Raw genomic sequence first — 19,513 nt, 5'->3', positions numbered from 1 at the left:
ATGTTGGGGTCATCTCAGTGGCAACATAAAATTGAATAACCACTAAATCAAATCATTCAGTTCATTCATTTAGCAAATTTATTGAATGCCTATGTGATCCACAGAAGTATATTACGGAGGAGCTTAATATATAAGAAAAATTAAATAAAAACAGCAGAAATTTGTAGTCCAAGATGGGAACCTGAGCACAATGAATTTAATTACTTACTCCGAACCTCTCACTCTAAATTCCTAGTAAGTTCATTAAAGAATGTAGCGTAGATTTTAGGGGAAAATCCACATTACTACTGAAAACTAAGAAAGGCTGTTATTCAATGCCAGAAACTTTAAGGAATTTCTGGAAAACATAAAGCAGGTAAGAAGAGATGGAGGTGAGATCTTATTCACAGACAGGTCATCACACTTAGGGGGAATATATAAAAAGAGAACAGTAACTCTGCTCATTGAGGGAACAATGATGCACTGAAGACAAAAATAAGCCACAGAGGAGTTCCTGGGCAGTGCAAACTACTAAGTGCTCAACTATAACTGAAAAGTTGATAGTCCCAGTCTACACAGAGGTGTCTTGGAAAAAAAGACTTGGTGATCTGCTTCCTAAAGGTCACAACCTTGAAAATCCTAGCTAATGCAATTCTATTCTGCACCAAAATAGATAAGTACCAGGTAGAGAAATGTTGCTGTTGTTAGGTGCTGTTGAGTCATCTCCAACTTATAACAACCCTATGTACAACAGAATGAAATATTGCCCGGTCCTGTGCCAGCCCCATGATGCTTGTTATACCTGGGCCAATCATTATAGCCACTGTGTCAATCCATCTTGTTGAGGGCCTTTTCCTTTTTTGTTGACTCTCCACTGTACCACGCATGATACCCTTCTCCAGGGAATGGTCCCTTCTTACAACGTGAACAAAGTAGGTGAGACTAAGTCTGGCCATTCTTGCTTCCAAGAAGCATTCTGGCTGTACTTCTTCCAGGACAGATTTGTTAGTTCTTTTAGCACTCCATGGTACTTTGATCATTTTTCATCAACACCACAACTCAAAAGCATCTACTCTTCAGTTTTCCTTATTCATCGTCCAGCTCTCACCTGCATATGAGGTGATTGAAAATACCATGGCTTGTGTCAGGCACATCTTAGTCCTCAAGGAGATGTCTTTGCTCTTCAGCACCTGAAAGAGGTCTTTTGCAGCAGATTTGCCCAATGCTATACATCCTCTGGTATCTTGACTGCTGCTTCCATTGGTGTTGATTGTAGAACCAAGTAATATGGAATCTCTGACAACTTCAATCTGTTCTCCATTTATCGTGTTGCTGCCCATTGGTGCAGTTGTGAGGATTTTTGTTTTCTTTATATTGAGGTGTAGTCCATACTGCAGACTATAGTCTTCAATTTTCATCAGTAAGTGCTTCAAGTCATCCTCACTCTCACTAAGCAAAGTTGTATTCTTAGCATATTGCAGGTTGCTAATGAGTCTTCCTCCAGTCCTGATGCCATGTTCTTCTCAATATAGTCCATATTCTCAGATTATTTGCTCAGCATACAAGTGGAATAAATATGATGAAAGGATACAACCCTGACACACTCCCTTCTTAATTTTAAACCATGCAGTGTCCTTTTGTTCTGTTCAAATGACAGCCTCCTGGTCTATGTACAGTTTCCTGATGAGCATAAGCAAGTGTTTCGGAATTCCCACTCTTCTCAATGTTATCCACAATTTGTTATGATCCACACAATAAAATGTTTTTGTATATTCAATAAAACACAAGTAAACATCTTTCTGGTATTCTTTGCTTTCAGCTAAGATCCATCTGACATCAGCAATGATATCCCTCATTCCATATCCTCTTCTGAATCCAGCTTGTGTTTCTAGAAGTTCTCTGTCAATATACTGCTACAACCACTTTTGAATTATCTTCAGCAAGATTTTACTTGCATGTGATAATAATGGTATTGTTTGATAATTTTCACATTCTGTGGAATCACTTTTCTTTGGGATGGGTACAAATATGGATATTTTCCAGTCAGATGGCCAGGTAGCTATCTTCTAAATCTCTTGGCATAGCCAAGTGAGTTCCTCCTGTTGGGCATCCGTTTGTTGAATCATTTCAATGGGTATTCTATCAATTCCTGGAGCCTTGTTTTTCACCACTTCCTTCAGTGCAGCTTCCACTTCTTCCTTCAGCACCATTGGTTCTTGATCATATGCCACCTCTTGAAATGGATGAACATTGACCAATTCTTTGTGGTACAGTGACTCTGTGTATTCCTTCCATCTTCTTTTCCATCTACATCATTCAAAATATTGCCCATAGAAACTTTCAATATTGCAACTCAAAGCTTAATTGTTTTCTTCAGTTCTTTCAGCTTGACAAATGCTGAGATAGACCAGAGAAATTGGCTGGAGGTAGAGAAAAAAAGCTATCACTCATCTGTCAGTTTGTTGTACCATGGAAGCCTACACATTACTGTGATGCTAGAAGTTATACTACTGGTATTTCAAATACCACAGGATCACTCATGGTGGTCAGATTTTAGCTGGGCCAAGGAAAACTCTATGGATCACAGGAGGATATTGTCACATATAGTACTAGAAGATGAGCCCTCTAGCTTGGAATGCTTTTAAAGTACACAGTGGTTGCAACAGTGGAGTCAAGCATACTAATGATTCTGAAGATAGTGCAGGACCAGTCAACATTTCATTCTGTGTACATGGAGTCTGCATGAGTCAGAATTAACTCAACAGCAACTAACAATAAGAAAGGAAAGTAGGATACTGTGGATGACTCTGAGAAGATGTTGAGATCAGACATCTATGTGGGGCTGGAGTTCTGCCTCAATGATCTTGGTTACACTAGGCATAGAGGCTAAATAAAGAAAGGAAAGTGATGAGAATAGATCTCTCCCCAGCTACCATTAACTGGTTACAACTAATAAAGAAAACATGGCTATTTTTACTATGGCTACTTCCAGCTGCAACTCCCTCTTCCCTAACCTCCTGCAATCTGATTATGTAAACCTGGAGAAAATCCATTTGTCCACTCCTCACTTTTTCTGGCTTCAGAGATTTGAACAGCTACCAAAATACACTCAGAGAGTCGATCCCATCTCCCAATACCAAAAAAGACTTATGAAGTCTGCAGGAAAGTCACCAGATAACAAAAAAGCACACAGTTCTATTTCAAAGACAGAGTGAGATACAGGCTCAAGGCCTACTGTTCCCTTGGAAACATACATCCTGAAAGAAATACAATAAAAATTTAAGATATTCTAAATTTATGTTTCCAATATAATTTTAGCAAGATTGAATTAGCATGCATTCCATAATAGAGCATAATAGAGAGCATTTCTCATAATAGAGACCAGAGACAATAGTATGCTCTTTATTTTTGACACTAATACAGAAATATGGGTTCAATTTTGTTGATTATTTGTATATAATGGTAAGCAGTGCAAGAATAAAATCATTCCCTGATAATCATTCCCTCGATACTGTTAAGTCCTATGACCAGCTGACCAGCTGACATTGAGTTGATTCTGATTCATGCCCACCTCGTTTGTGTCAGAGCAGCACTTTTCTCCATAGCATTTTCTTTTTCTTTTTAATTGTGATTTGGGTGAATTACAGAGCAAGTTGCTTTTCCATTCAACTATCTGTACACCTTCTGTTTTATGACATTCACTATAATCCCCATGATGCAACAGCATTCCTCCCACTTTCTCCCTGCACCCAATTCTTCCCTGATCCTTCCTTCTCATGTCCTGCCACCTTCCTAGATCTACACCTTGGCAAATGCTGTCCTCTTGATCTCATATGGTTGATTGTTCTACTGAGTGCATATCTTCCTGATCTTACTGTTCACCTTATAGTCCTGTCTATCGACTGGCTGAAAATTGAGGCACAGGAGTTGTGTTCAGTTCCCAGCTTGATGGGTGTCTAAGGGCCATAATCTTGAGGGTCCCACCAGTCTTCATATGACCTTCTGTCATATAAAAGGGGTCTTTTTTACCCCTTTTATTCTTGTATTTTGGGTACAAATTTACAAAGCAGATTTGTTTTACATTCAACAGCTTATACGCATTTGATTTCACAGCCCTGATTATAATTCCCAACCATAAAAACTCTCCTCCTCCCTATGACTACCTGCTTCCTGTGCCCATCTTATCTTTGCATTCCTGATGGCCCAGCTTTCCATCTATGTGAATGCTCACCCTCTGATATATCATGGTTGATTGATTTAAGGGGTTTATCTACCTAGGGAAGGTGGGTACATCTCCTTGGGTTAGCTGTTCTGTATGTAGATCTTTCTGCTGTTGGGCTAAGAGCCAATGCACAGAAATAAGTCCATTTCTAGTCCTGAAGGATAACCCGGGCCCATAGTCCTGGGGGTTCCACCAATCTCTGTCTGACCAGTAATTCTGGTCATTTTTATGTTTCTGAGTTTTGTTCCACATTTTTCCTCACACTCTAACCAGCATCTCCAATTTTGATCCCTTTCTGAGTGTTTTGCTGGTAGCTGGGCACCATCTGGTTCTTTTGGTCTCAAGGTAGTGAAGGCTGAGGTCCTTGTGGTTGATCATATCTTTGGACTACTTGTTTCCAAATTACTTTGATTTTCTTCACTATTCTTTCCCCCAGGTGAGAGAAGACCAATAGTTACATCATAGATGGCTGCTCAAAAGCTTTTAAGACCCCAATTGCTACTCACCAAAGTAGGATGTAGAACAAGATTTTTATATACTATGTTGTGCCAATCGATCATGATGTTCCCCAAGACTATGGTCCTGATCCCACAGGCCCAGTGATTCTCTCTCTCAAGGTGTTTGGTTGTCTCTGAGAAGCTACTCCCACCCTGTCCTCTGTCACTTCTGTAATGTATGTGGATAATTTTGTAGCACAAATACATAAGTAAGATTATCTTCAGCCAAATCAATTTATTTGCCCAGGTATATTCTGTTTGCCTACCCCCAAAGTGATTTTTCTCACCTGCAATGCATTTACCCATTGCCTAGTGTTTGGTGCCACTGGTAGTGCAGTATTGTGTGTGTAATAGTGTTTTGGTTATGTAGTGCCACTCTGATGGGAATTATATAAAAAATGGGATGGCTTTAACAAATAGGAGTTTATTCTCTTACAATTTTGGAGTTGAGAAGTCTGAGTTCAAAGTGCCAGGGTCTAGGGGCTGGGTGAAAGCCCCTCAACTTGGGCTTCAGTTCTGTCTCTTGCTCACATCCCATTGAAGCTGGAGGCTTTTCTTCACTCAGGCAGCTACTGGCTGCTGAGGCTGACAAACCCAAGGTAGACAAGTAACAAGGCACAGTCCTGATATTACCAAATCACACTGCAGGTCAATGACTCAAGTCAATTAAGAATCACAAGACAGCATGGCAGGCTGCTGAACAGCAACTCAGCTACATGCAGGGTGTAAGCTGTAGACCGTACCCAAAGCTTCTCCTTACACACAGGAAGCAGAACACATCTCTAAAATAGTTACTCAGCTGCTTGTGGCAGAGTCCACCATGGAGTTGATTGCCAGTCTCTCATGGGTAATAACTACCAACAGCTGCCCAGCCACTCAACCAGGCCCAGCCAAGTTGACACACAACCTTAACTACCACAAATATATTTGTATCTGTTGTCTATATGCCTTGTGCACATTTCTGTGCCCTCCCTTTCCCCATTGTCACCATTCTGGTCACAGACTCTTCCCATACCACCCCACACCTCACCCAAATCAACATGTGATCCCCAACTACTCTGAAATTTTCCCTCCCCTTCCCTCCCATCCCTGGTAACTGACAAAGTGAATTTCCTTCCCTGAGTAAACCTTTCATTTTTACAATAATGGACTCATACAATAATTGCCCTTCTGTGACTGACTTTTTTCACTCAGCATAATGTCCTCCAAAGTCATCCACATTGTGAGATGATTTGCATATTCTTCGTTACTCTTTAATGTTGCATAGGATTCCATTGTGTGTTTGTACCGTAGTTTGGTTATCCATTAATCTGTTGATGAGCATTTAGGTTATTTCCATCGCTCTGCTACAGTGAATTGTGTTGCAATGAACATGGATGTGCATATGTCTATTCATATCCTGTCTCTTACTTCTTTAAGGTATATTCTTAGTAATGAAATTACTGGATCAAATGGTATTTCTATTTTCAGTTTTTTTAAGGGAACAACATACCATTCTCCACAGTGGCTGTACCACTTTTCAGTCCCATCAGCAGTGTATGAGAGTTCCAATCTCTCCACACCCTTGCCAGCATTTGTGATTTTCTGTCTTATTGAACTTTGCTATTACTGGGGTGAGATGGTATCTCACTGTTGTTTTGATTTGTATCTGGGAGCTCTGGCAGTGTAGTGCCTAAGACATTTGACTGCTAACCAGAAGGCTGGCGCTTCAAACTTACTAGTTCAAACTCCTCAGATGGAAGACTGGGCAATCTACTTCCATAGAGATACTGCCTCAGAAATCCAACTAGGAGTCACTATGAGTAGGAATCCACTTGACGGCAATAAGTTTGGCTTGGTTTAATAGCTAGTGATCGTAAGCATTTCCTCATGTGTTTCTTGGCTGCCTGTATATCTTCTTTAGTGAAGCATGTGTTCATGTCCTTTTCCCATTTTTGAATTGGATTGTTTGTCTTTTTGGTGTTGATGTGTTGAAGTTATCTATAAATTTTGGAGATAAGTCCCTTGTGAGATATGTCATAGACAAATATTTTTTCCCAATCTGTAGGTTATCTTTTTACCCTTTTGGAGTAGTCTTTCGATGCACATAAGAGTTTAATTTTTAAAAGGTCCCAGTCATCTAATTTTTTCTCTGCTGCTTGTGCATTTTGAGTTATGCTTGGTAGTCCTTTATGTCATAAATTAGGGCCCCTAGATTTGCCCCTATTTTGTCTTGATGAACTTTATAGTTCTGGGTTTTACATTTAAGTTTTTGATCCAACTTGAATTCATTTTTGTGTATAGGATGAGGTATGGGTCTTGTTTCATTTTTCTGCAAGTGGATATACAGTTTTGCCAGCACCATTTATTAAAGAGACTATCTCTGACCCATTTAATGGTTTTGGTCTTTTGTCAAAGATCAGCTATCCATAAATGGTCTATTTCTCTTCCATTAGTCTTTTGTCTATCATTGTACCAATACCATGTTGTTTTGACTACTGTGACTGTATAGTAGGTTTTGACATCTGAAAGTGTAAGACCTCCTACTTTGTTTTTCTTCTTCAACAGTGCTTTGCTTACCCAAGGTCTCTTTCCTTTCCACATGAAATTAGTGAATGGTTTTTCCATGTCCTTAAAAAATGATGGAATCTGGATCAAGATTGCATTGAATGCATAGATTGCTTTGGGTAAGATTGACATTTTCACAATATTCAGTCTTCCTATCCATGAACATGGTATTTTCTGCCATTTATGTAGTCTCTTGTAGTTTATTGTAGTAGTGTTTTGTAGTTTTCTTTGTTTAAGTTTTTGTGGCCCTGGTTAGATTTATTCCTAAGTATTTTATCTTTTGCAGCTATTGTAAATGGTATTGTTTCCCTTACTGCTTTTTCAAAGATCTGTTTGTTGATGTAGAGGAATCCAACTGATTTTTGTATGTTGACTTTGTATCCTGCCACTCTGCTGGATGTTTCTATTAGTTCCAGTAATTTTTTTGCTGAGTTTCTTGTGTTTCCTATGTATAGGATCATGTCATCTGCAAAGAGATAGCTTTACTTCTTCTCTGCCAATTTGGGTGCCTTTTATTTTTCTTTCTTGCTTTATTGCCCTAGCTAGGACTTCCAATATAGTGAAATGGAAATGGTGATAGAGGTCATCCTTGTCTGTTTTCCATTCCCAAAGGGAATGCTTTGAGTCTTTCTCCATTGACAATAATGTTAGCTGTTGCTTTGTGTATATGTCCTTTATTATGTTGAAGATTTTCCCTTCCCTTATTTTGCTAAGAGTTTTGAACAGGAATGAGAGTTGGATTTTATCAAATGCCTTTTCTACATCAATTGATATGATCATAATTTTCCTTTCTTTTGTTTTGTTTGTGCATGGATTAGATTGATTTTCCAATGTTGAACATTTTCACAAGGGATATTTGTCTGTGGTTTTCCTTTTTAGCAGTGTCTTTACCTGGATTTGTTATCAGGGTTATGATTGCTTCAGAGAATGAATTTGGGAGTATTCCATCATTTTCCATGTTCTGGAATAGTTTGAGTAGTATAGGTGTCAGCTCTTCCCTGACCAGTTGGTAGAATTCTCCAGTAAAGTTGTTTGGTCCAGGACCTTTTTGTGTGAGGAGGTTTTTTGTTTGTTTGTTTTAATGACCTGCTCGATTTCTTCTTTTGTTGTGGGTCTGTTCAAGTATTCTATCTCAGACTAGGTTAGTTTAGGTAGGTCTTGTGTTTCTAGAAATTTGTCCATGTCTTCTAGGTTCTTGAATCTGTTGGAGTACAGTTCTTTATACTATTCTGCCATAATCTTTTCCATTTCAGTTTGTTCTGTTGTGATGTCACCCTTTTTATTTATTATCCATGTTGTTTTCATCTTCTTTTTCTTTTCCTTTGTTAAATTTGCTAGTGGTTTGTCAATTTTGTTAATCTTTTAGAAGAACCACTTTCTTGTCTTGTTGATTTTCTCTATTTTTTTGTTTGTTTGTTTGTTTTGTTTTCAGCTTGACGTATTTCTGCTCTGATCTTTATTATTTCTTTACTTCCGGGTACTCTAGGTTTCTTTTGTTGCTCTTTTTCTAATTGTTGGAGTGGTGGAGTTAAAGGGTGGATTTTGATTCTTTCCTCTTTTTTGATCTGTGCATTTATTGCTGTAAATTGCCTTCTAATCACTGTTTTCCAAAAGTTTTATTAAGTTGTATTTTCATTCTCATTTGTTTCTATGAATATTTTTAAATTTCTTTTGCTACCCAGTAGTTTTTGAGCAATGTATTATTCAGTTTCTAAATATTTTATTTTTTCCCCTTGGTCTTCCTATTATTGATTTCTAATTTTATAGCATTGAGATCCAAGAAGATGCTTTTTAGTATTTCAATGTTTTAAAATTCACTGAGGCTTGTTTTGTGACCTAACATAAGGTCTATTCTGGAGAATGATCCATGTGCACTGAAGAAGAATGTGTATTGTGCTGTTGTTGGGTAGAGTGCTCTGTATATGTCTATGAGGTCAAATAGGTTTATTATGTTGTTTAGATCTTCTGTATCTTTGTTGATTTTTTTTTTTTTTTTTTTCTAGTTGTATCTGTCCTTCCTTGAAAGTGGTGTGTTAGAGTCTCCTACTACTATTGTAGAGTTGTGTATTTTTCCTTTCAATTCAGTTAATGTTTTCTTCATATATTTCAAAGTTTTTTCATTGGGTGTATAGATATTTATTATGGTAATGTCCTCTTGGTAAATTGACCCTTTTAACATCATAGTGTCCATCAACTGCTATATACAAGTTCAACTTGAAGTTGATGACAATTAAAATAAGTCCATGAGAGCCAAAATATGATCTTGAATATATCCCTCCTGAACTTAGAGACCATATAAAGAATAAATTTGATTCACTGAACACCAATGACCGAAAACCAGAAGAATTTTGGGATGACATCAAGAACATCATCCATGAAGACAGCAAGAGGTCATTAAAAGTTTGAGAAAGAAAGAAAAGACCAACATGAATATAGGAAGAGACTCTGAAACTTGCCCTTGAACAGAGCATAGCTAAAGCAAATGGCAGAAATTACAAGATAAAAGAGCTGAACGGAAGATTTCAAAACTCGAGCAGACAAAACCAATTACTATAATGAAATGTGCAAAAACCTGGAGTTAGAAAACCAAAAAAGGAAGAACATGCTTGGCCTTTCTCAAGCTGAAAAAACTGAGGAAAAAATTTAAGCCTTGTGTTGCAATATTGAAAGAGTCTACAGGCAAAATATTGAATGATGCAGGAAGTAATAAAAGAAGATGGAAGGAATACACAGAGTCACTGTAACAAAAAGAACTGGTTGATCTTCATCCATTTCAACGTGGCATATGCTCAAGAACCAATGATACTGAAAGAAGAAGTTGAAGCTGCACTGAAGGAATTGGCAAAGAATAAGACTCCAGGAATTGACGGAATACTCATTGAGATGTTTCAACAAATGGATGCCTCACTGGAAGCACTCACTCAGTTATTCCAAGAGATTTGGAAAACAGCTACCTGGCCAATGACTGGAAGAGATCCATATTTGTACCCATTTCAAAGAAAGGTTATCCCACAGAACGTGGAAATTATCAAACAATATCATTAACATGGCACGCTAGTAAAATCTTACTGAAGATCATTCAAAAATGATTGCAGCAGTATATTGACAGAGAACTTCCAGAGGTGCAAGCTGGAATCAGAAGACGATGTGGAACAGGGGATATCATTGCTGCTGTCAGATGGATCTTAGCCCAAAGCAAAGAATACCAGAAAGATGATTACTTGTGTTTTATTGAATATGCAAAGGCATTTGATTTTGTGGATCATAACAAATTGTGGATAACATTGAGAAGAATGGGGATTCTAGAACACTTAATTGTACTCATGAGGAACCTGTAAATAGACTAGGAGGCTGTCATTTGAACAGAAGGAGGGAACACTGCATGGTTTAAAATCAAGAAGGGAGTGCATCAGAGTTGTATCCTTTCATCATACGTATTCAATCTATATGCTGAGCAAATAATCTGAGAAGCTGGACTATAGGAAGAAGAATGTGTCATCAAGATTGGAGGAAGAATCATTAACAACCTTTGATACATTGATGAGACAACTTTGTTTGCTGAAAGTGAGGATGTCTTGAAGCACTTACTAACGAATATTGAAGACTACAGTCTGCAGTACAGATTACATCTCAATATAAAGTAAACAAAAATTCTCACAACTTGGCCTATAAGTAGCATCATGATAAATGGAGAACAGATTGAAGTTGTCAAAGAGTTCACATTGCTTGGTTCTACAATTGAAGCAAGTGGAAACAGCAGTCAAGACATCAGATGATGCATAGCACTGGGCAAGTTGGCTGCAAAGGACTTCTTTCAAGTGCTGAGGAGCAAAGGTGTCTCCTTGATGACTAAGGTGAGCCTGACTCAAGCCATGATATTTTCAATTGTCTTATATGCATGTGGGAGCTGGAAAATGAATAAGGAAGACTGAATAAGAATTGACGCTTTTGAGTTGTGGTGCTGGCAAGGAATGATGAAAGTGCCATGGTCTGCTAAAAGAACTAACATATCTGTCCTGGAGGAAATGAAGTTGGAATGCTCCTTGAAAGTGAAAATGGCCAGACTTTGTCTCACCTACTTTGGTCATGTTGTCAGAAGAAACTATTCCCTGGAGAAGGAAGTCATGCTTGGTAAGTTGGAGGGTTGACGAAAGAGGGGAAGGCCCTTAATGAAGTGGATTGATATAATGGCTGTGGCTGTGGGCTCAAGTATAACAGGGACCACATAGCTGGCCTGGGACTAGGCAGTGTTTTGTTCTGCTGTGCATAGGGTCGCTATGAGCTGGAGATAACTTGACAGCACCTAAAACAATAACAACAAGTGTCCTTCTTTGTCCCTTATGCTGGCTTTCATCTTGAAGTCTATTTTATCAGAAATTAATATTGCTACTTTGGCTCATTTTTGGTTATCATTAGCTTGATATTTTTTCCAACCCTTGATTTTTAATTTATTTTTATCTTTGTGTCTAAAGTGGGTCTCTTGTAGGCAGCATGTTGATGGATCTTCTTTCTTATCCAGTCAGCCACTCTCTTTCTCTTGACTGGTACATTTAGTCCATTCACATTGAGTGTGATTAGTGATAGGTATGAATTTATTGTTGTCATTCTAGTGTGTTTTTTATGGTTTTGTTGGTAATTTCTTTGCTCCACATATTTTTCTGTGCTGAGTTCATTTTATTATCAAGTTGTTTTTTTGTTTGTTTGTTTGTTTGTTTTTTTTCTCTTATCTACATTGCTATTGGTTTTGTGCTTACTAAGCCCTTGTGATTTTCATCTTTCTTAATTTGGTTAGAAGGATTGTTAATTTTCTTCTTGGTTACCCTAAAGTATATTCTTATCTCCATAAGTTTGGAACAGTCTGTTCTGCACAGACATTGTGCTGTCTTCCTCTCCATTTGAAACCTTTGTAATGAAAATTTTACTCCCACCTTCTGCTTTGTTGCTGGTATCATTTGCTGATTGACTCCCCTATTTCTCTACATACATTTAAAAAAAAAAAAGAGCTTATTTTGAGAATCTTTTACTGGTTTGGTTTCTAGCTGGCGATGTAAAGTGTCTTGATTTTAATTTGATGTTCTCTATGGTGGGTTCTCTATAGGAAGGACTCCCTTTAACATTTCTCATTGGGTTGGTACAGGGTACTCTACCCAACAGCAGCACAATATACTTCTTCTCCAGTGCACTGAGATCATTCTCCAGAATAGACCTAATGTTAGACCACAAAACAAGCCCCCCAAAATTTTAAAACATTGCAATAATACAAAGCATCTTCTTGGATCACAATGCTATAAATCCCCTTAATTTCTTTTGTCTGGCAATGTCTTGATTTAAACCTCATATTTGAGGGACAATTTCACTGGATATATAATTCTTGGTTGGCAATTCTTTTCCTTCAAGGTTGTGTGTATTCCATCCCATTGCCTTCTTGCCTGCATGGTTTCTGCTGAGAAATCAGAGCTTAGTCTTCTTGGTTGTCTGTTGTAGTGTCTGTTTTAGGTGACATTTTGTCTTTCATGAGCTACTCCCAAATTTCTTTCTTTGTCTTTTGTTTTGGAAAGTTTGATTATGATATGTCTTGGTGATTTTCTCTTGGGATCTATCCTGTATGGGAGGGGAATTTTCTGTTAGCAAGTCTTCAACAATTTTCTCAGCATTTTTTGTTGTTGTTGTGTTTTTTTGACTGTTTGTTTGTTTTCCTGCCTCCTCTTGTTCTGGTATTCCAATCAGGAGTATCTTGTTTCTTTTTATGTCATCCCATATAACTCTTAGATTCTCTTCATTTCTCTTAAATCTCTGTTCTGATTTTTCTTCATACAGGCTGGCGTCAAGGGATTTGTCTTCTAGCTAGGGAATGCATTCTTCAGCCAGTTCTAGTCTACTCTTTTGTCCTTCCACTGTGTTATCTATCATTGTAATTTTAGTGTTCATCTTCTGGATTTCTAATTGCTGTCTTTTGTATGAATTCTAATGTATTTATCTTGTTATTTTGTTCTTGAGTGATTTTCTGTCTTCTCATTGCTTCTGTTCATAGTTTCCATGAGTTCTTGGAGGGTCCTTGTTCTGGTAACCTAGTAATGCTCTTACAAGAATATACCACAAATGGGATGGTTTGAAGATATAGGACTTTATTCCCTTACAGTTTGGAGGCTGTAAGTCCTAGTTCAAAGTGTCAGGCTCTAGGGGCTGAGTGAAAGCCCCTCAAACTTGGGCTTCAGCTTTGCCTCCTGCTCTCAGCCCACTGAAACTGGGGGCTTTTCTTCATTCAGTTGCTGGCTGCTGAGGCTGACAAGCCCAAAGTGGACAAGTAAAAAGGCACAGTCCCAATGGTATTAAACCACATGGCAGGCCATTCATTCAAGTCCATTGAAAGTCCGAAGGTCGGCAGAGCATGGCAGGCTGCTGAACAAAGACACAGCTACATGCAGGGTTCCAGCATGCCATAAGCTACAGACCATTCCCCAAGTCTTCTCCTTATATACAGGAAGCAGACCATATCCCTAAAGCAGCTACTCAGCTGCTCACAGTAGATTCCACCATGGAGTTGATTACCAGTCTTTTCACGGGGAATAGTACACTCAGCTGCCCAACCACTCAACCAGGCCCAGCAAAGTTGACACACAAATTTAACTACCATAGCCCTGTATCTTCCAAATTCTTTATCAGTTAGTTCCATTGCTTGTTCTTTCTTGGGGAAATAATTCTTTAGTTTGGGCATTAGTTTCTACTATCTTGTCTTGTTTTTTGTTTGTTTGTTTGTTTGAGGTTGTCTGTTGTTTCCTAAACATTTTGAAGTTGTTGTCTTCATTTTTTAGTTGTATACTGATTTGTTACACCCTGATTTTATGTTTTACTATATTTGGAAGTGTGGAGTAGGTGTACTTCTTTGTTTATTAACTTGACTGTACTGGATTGCTCTCCAGCTATCTCTGCATTGGTGGAATCACTGGTGGGGATAGGGGTGTGGGTCTCTGTCATGAAGAGGATTTGGAGTTGGGAGGAACAGGTGCTGTCCCCCAACTCTCATTGATCTTGTGGTTTAGGAGCTATTGGTTGTTACCTGTCTGTTGGGTGAGGTGTTCAGTGTAGTAGCTAAGGTTGACTAGTGGAGAATTAATATATTCTTCCTATTGGATGAGTCAGGGGAGAAAATATAAAATAAATAAATAAAAGCATCAGAAGAAAACCCCAGGGTAGAAAGGCAGAGAGTGTTTTCTGTGGTTAGTATGGGGTAATTTGGTCAGCAATGCAGGCACAGTGAAAGACAGCCTCCTCAGCCCCTGGATCCATCTGGGGCCTTCTGCTGATGATGGTGCCCAGCTGTCAATCCTAGCCTTACAGTTCAGACCCAACAGTTGTCCCCAAGGACAAAGGGCTTTCTGTGCAGATCCACAAGTCATGAAATCCCTGATTCTAGATCCATTCTGTGCTAAAAATGTTGCTAAGAGCTAGACTCGACCTCACTGCTGTCTATCTGCTTTGGGGTTCTATTTATTTGGAGAGGAATCTCTTCACTTTCACTCACACCATTCTGGATTCTGTGGCCATTTATGCTAAGGAGATCCTGTTCTGTTTCCCTGTTCTTATTTTTGTCCCCCACTCAAAGCCCCAGCTCACTTTGAAAAACTCTCAGTGTGGCTATTCTAAGCCCTTAACACCTGTGTTTTCCATGATGTGATTAATTTTTTCCCCCTCTCCTTCCCTCCTCCTCTTCAGCACTGGCTCCACTGGCTGGGTGGGTTTCTTTATTTTTACCTGTTGCTTAACCTTCTCCTTTTTGTCTCTTTCACTGGATCTAGTATTTTATCTTCTTATTTGTTGTTGTTGTTGTCATGTGCCGTCGAGTCAGACCCAACTCATAGCGACCGTTCCTTGGGTTTCCGAGGCAGTATCACTATGGAAATAGATTGCCTCATCTTCCTTCCGAGGAGTGGCTGGTGGGTTTGAACCACCAGCCTCCTGGTTAGCAGTAAAGTGCCTTAGGCACTATGCTACTACTGTATCATTGTTTGCATCTGCTTTACCTAGTTTCTCAACTTCTCTATTGATAGAGGGAGTAAACTTGTGGACTGTCAGTATGACACTATCTTCCATCTCCTCCAGAGTGTTTTTATCCTTTTGAGTTTTGTCACCATTTTTCTCCCACTCTACCTGAGATCTCCTATTGTGATCCCTTTCAGAGGAGTCAAGAGTTGTAGCAAGGTACCATCTAGTACTTCTGGTCTCAGGACTGTGGAAGCTGGGTTTCATGTGGTCCATTAGTCCTTTGGACTAATTATTTCCTTATCTCTTTGATTTTTTTCAGTCTTCTTTGCCCCATGGGGAAAGAACAATAGTTGCATCTCTGATGACTGTTCACAAGCTTTTAAGACCCACTTCACTACTCACCAAAGTAGGATGTAGGACATTGCCTTTGTTAGGTGTGTTTTGCCAATTGATCATATTGTCCCCTGATACTATGGTACTGAGCCGCCATGCCCAGCAACTCATTCCCTCAAGATGTTTGGTTGTAGCTAAGAACTTTTCATAACTTCATCCCCTGTGTGCTCTACTACATTCATGAGTATATTTGCAGCACATATGAATACATAGGTACAAATGTCCTTGGTCAAACATACATATATTTGTGAGTGTAGTCCCATTCACCTTTCCACTCCTATTCAGCTTGAGTGTCTGTCGATGTATCCACTTGTAGATTGTTGTTATTGATACTAATGCAGGATTACGTGTAAAATAGTTTTCATCTTTGTTGCTTTTAACTCTTGCGATCCTCCTCTACAGGGTTTTTCAATGGCTGATATTCCTGAGGTAGATCACCAAACCTTTTTTTCAAGATGCCTCTGTGTGTACATAAACTTCCAACCTTTCAGCTAGCAGCCAAGCATGTTAATTGTTTGCACCACCCAGGGACTTCATAAATTCTAAGGTACCAAATCCCCAACTTGGTTCAGAATAGCAGTCTAAGTATGCACATTTGACTGGTTTCCTCTCACAGTTCTCATGGACACTAATCAACCCAAAGAGAAAAGAAAGCTGCATATCACTCCTGAAAGGCAAGCCCTGTATCTTCTGGAATACACACAGATGGACTAGATACAGAAATAACTATGAATATGTTTCAATATATGGGTTAGTATGCATATATTTCTTAGCTCTGTCTACCGTAAGGACGTAGAAGTGTTGCTGTTGTTGTTATTTGCCGTTGAGGCAAACACTACTCATAGCAACCCCACCTTGGGTTTCTGAGGCAGTGTCACTACAGAAGTAGATTGTCCAGCCTTCCTTCTGAGAAGTGGCTGGTGGGTTTGAACCTTCATCCTTCTGGTTAGCAGTCAATTGCCTTAGGCACTACACTACCAGAGCTCCTCGAATCTAGAAGTAGTGATCTCCTAATAGTAGTGAACAAACTTCGTTCATCAGTCTTGGTTCCTAAATAAAATTCTCAAATAAAAAAGACTGAGATCTTTAGATAAATGGGTTTTTCTAGGATTTGGACAGGAGAAATTCAAGATAAGCCCAGAGCATCTGTGGTGACAGAAAATAATGAAATATTGGAGGAAATAAATGGAGGAATGTCAAAAGACACAGAAACAAACCTGGCAGAACTCCCAATGTCCAAAGCTGCAACAACTTGAGCAACAAAATAAAGTAGTGTTGGATTATAACGTAAAATATAAAATAAGTATACAAGATTCCATACTGATACAAATATGTGAATAAGTAAACGGAGGAGAGGATACAAACATTCTTTACAGAATAATTTCAAATAATACAGATAGATAGATGATAGATAGATAAATAGACAGACAGATGGACAGAGATACTGCCCTCTTGGAGGTACAGCTTATTTTCCTTATATCTCTTGAATATAAGGTGGGTTTAGTGTCTTACTTCCAAGGAAAAGTGGGTGGAGAGGACAAACTGGTAACTTTATGGGGGAGAAACTTGATAACAACTACTTTAAAAAGTGATCAAGGTTAATATCACCAATGGAAAGTCATGTTATTATCGTGTATTCCTGATATACTGTGATGAAAAGGGCATTTCTCATCTGTGGTATTTTCCCACAAATCCATAACCTCAGCCTAATCATAAATAAAACATGAGACAAGCTCAAATTGAGAGATATTCCATAACTCTTCAAAAATGTCAAGGTCTTGAAAGATAAGGAGAGACTGAAAAACTGTCGCAGGACAGAGAAAACTAAAGAGACACGCTGACCAAATGCAATGTGTTCTCCTGCATTGGATCCTGCAACATAAAAAGGACATTAGTAAAAACACTACCAAAAAAAAAAAAAAAACAAACTCACTGCCATCCAATCGATTTTGACTCATACTAACCCCCTTCTGGTTTCCAATGAAGAAAATATTTATAGAAGTAGATTGCCCAGTCTTCCTTCCATGGAGTGGCTGGTGGGTTTGAAGTGCTAACCTTCTGGTTATCGGTCAAATATCTTAAGCACTACACCACCAGAGCACCTTAGTAGAAACATTAGTGAAAGCCAAATAAAGGGTGAGTTTAGTTAACAATACTTTACTAATGTTGACTTCTCCATAGCCTCTTTCCACAGATGTAGTTGATTTGATTCCTGTGTATTACATCTGGTGAATTCAAATAGTTAGTCGTCATTTATGTTGTTGGAAAAAAATAATCCGAGAAGCTAGACTATATGAAGAAGAACAGCATCAGGATTGGAGAAAGACTCATTAACAACCTGTGATATGCAGACGGCACAACCTTGTTTGCTGAAAGTGAAGATGACTTGTGGCACCTTGTGATGAAGATCAAAGACTACAGATTTCAGTATGGAGTATATCTCAACATAAAAAAAACAAAAATCCTTACAACTAGACAAATCAGCAACACCAAAATAAATGGAGAAAAAATTGAAGTTCTCAGGGATTTCATTTTACTTGGATCCACAATCAACACCTATGGAAACAGTAGTCAAGAGATCAGAGGTTGTTATCCATTGGGCAAATCTGCTGCAAAAGAGCTCTTTAAAGTATTAAAGAGCAAAGATATCTCTTTGAAGACTAAGGTGCACCTGACCCAAGCCATGGTATTTTCAATAGGCTCATATGCAAATGAAAGCCAGATGATGACTAAGGAAGAAGACCACAGAATAATTGATTAATTTAAATTGTGGTGTTGGCAAAGAATACTGAAAATAATATGGACTTCCAGAAGAATATACAAATCTGTCTTGGATGAAGTACAGCCAGAATATTCCTTAGAAGTGAGAATGGCCAAACTTTATCTCACTTACTTTGATCAGGTTGTCAGAAGGGACCAGTCCCTATAGAAGGATATCATGCTTGGTAAAGTAGACGTCAGCCAAAAAAGGGAAGACCCTCAACCAGATGGATTGACACAGTGATTTAGACAAGAGGCTCCAGTAATGGCAAATATTTTGAGGATGGCACAGGACTGGGTAGTGTTTCATTCTGTTGTATATAGGGTCAGTATAAGTTGGAGCTGACTCGGCTGCACCTGATAACAACAACAATAAAAATGTCGCTTCCAGGTTTTGAAATGTACCATAGTTATATGAAATATTAGTATTAGGGGAAACTAGGTGAGGAGTATATGAGAACTCTATTATCTTTACCCCAACTCTGTAAACCTGAGATCTAAAACATGAAAAAGATATACATATTTTTTCCTTATTCTTTGCAGTAACTCTTTTTTATAAGGAACAGGAATGAGAACAAGGAATATTTGCTCTAAAAATTCAGGTAAACCATACAACTACTTTCCCTTTTCAGATTGGATGTTATTTCTCTCACTGTTTGTTCTTATCGTGGGAGACTTCTGTCCACCCTAGTTAGCAGAGACAGGCGCCTCCACAAATTTGTGCAATACCTTACAAAAGTCTTTATTCAGGAGTAATATGTCCTGTTTACAACCCAAAGCTAGTCGAGGCAGAGATTCTCTTCAGTGGAGGCTGAGCAATACATCTAAGGGGACTTAGCTCTGGACTGTCCTGGGCAATTTCTGTCCATGAGTGAACATTAGCTGTAGCACCTCAGCACCCCTATGATCTTGGGCACTGGGGCTGGAGTTTCATATGGTCATTGTCATACCTAGATTTGAAGTTGCTGGATGCTACAAGTGGAAAATGATTCTCACTTACTCTCTCAGTAGACTCTATGACTCTATTCTTGAAGAGTGGATAATCTAGCCTGTCCATCAATAATTTCTCATCTTTACTTTTACCTGCTGAAACTCTATGGAATTTTAGGTAATGGGATAGGATATATATATA

Source organism: Orycteropus afer, unplaced genomic scaffold (assembly GCF_000298275.1).
Source record: "Orycteropus afer afer isolate SDZICR_OR568_19922 unplaced genomic scaffold, OryAfe1.0 scaffold00139, whole genome shotgun sequence".
Lineage (NCBI taxonomy): Eukaryota > Metazoa > Chordata > Mammalia > Tubulidentata > Orycteropodidae > Orycteropus > Orycteropus afer.
This window is presented reverse-complemented; position numbering follows the sequence as displayed.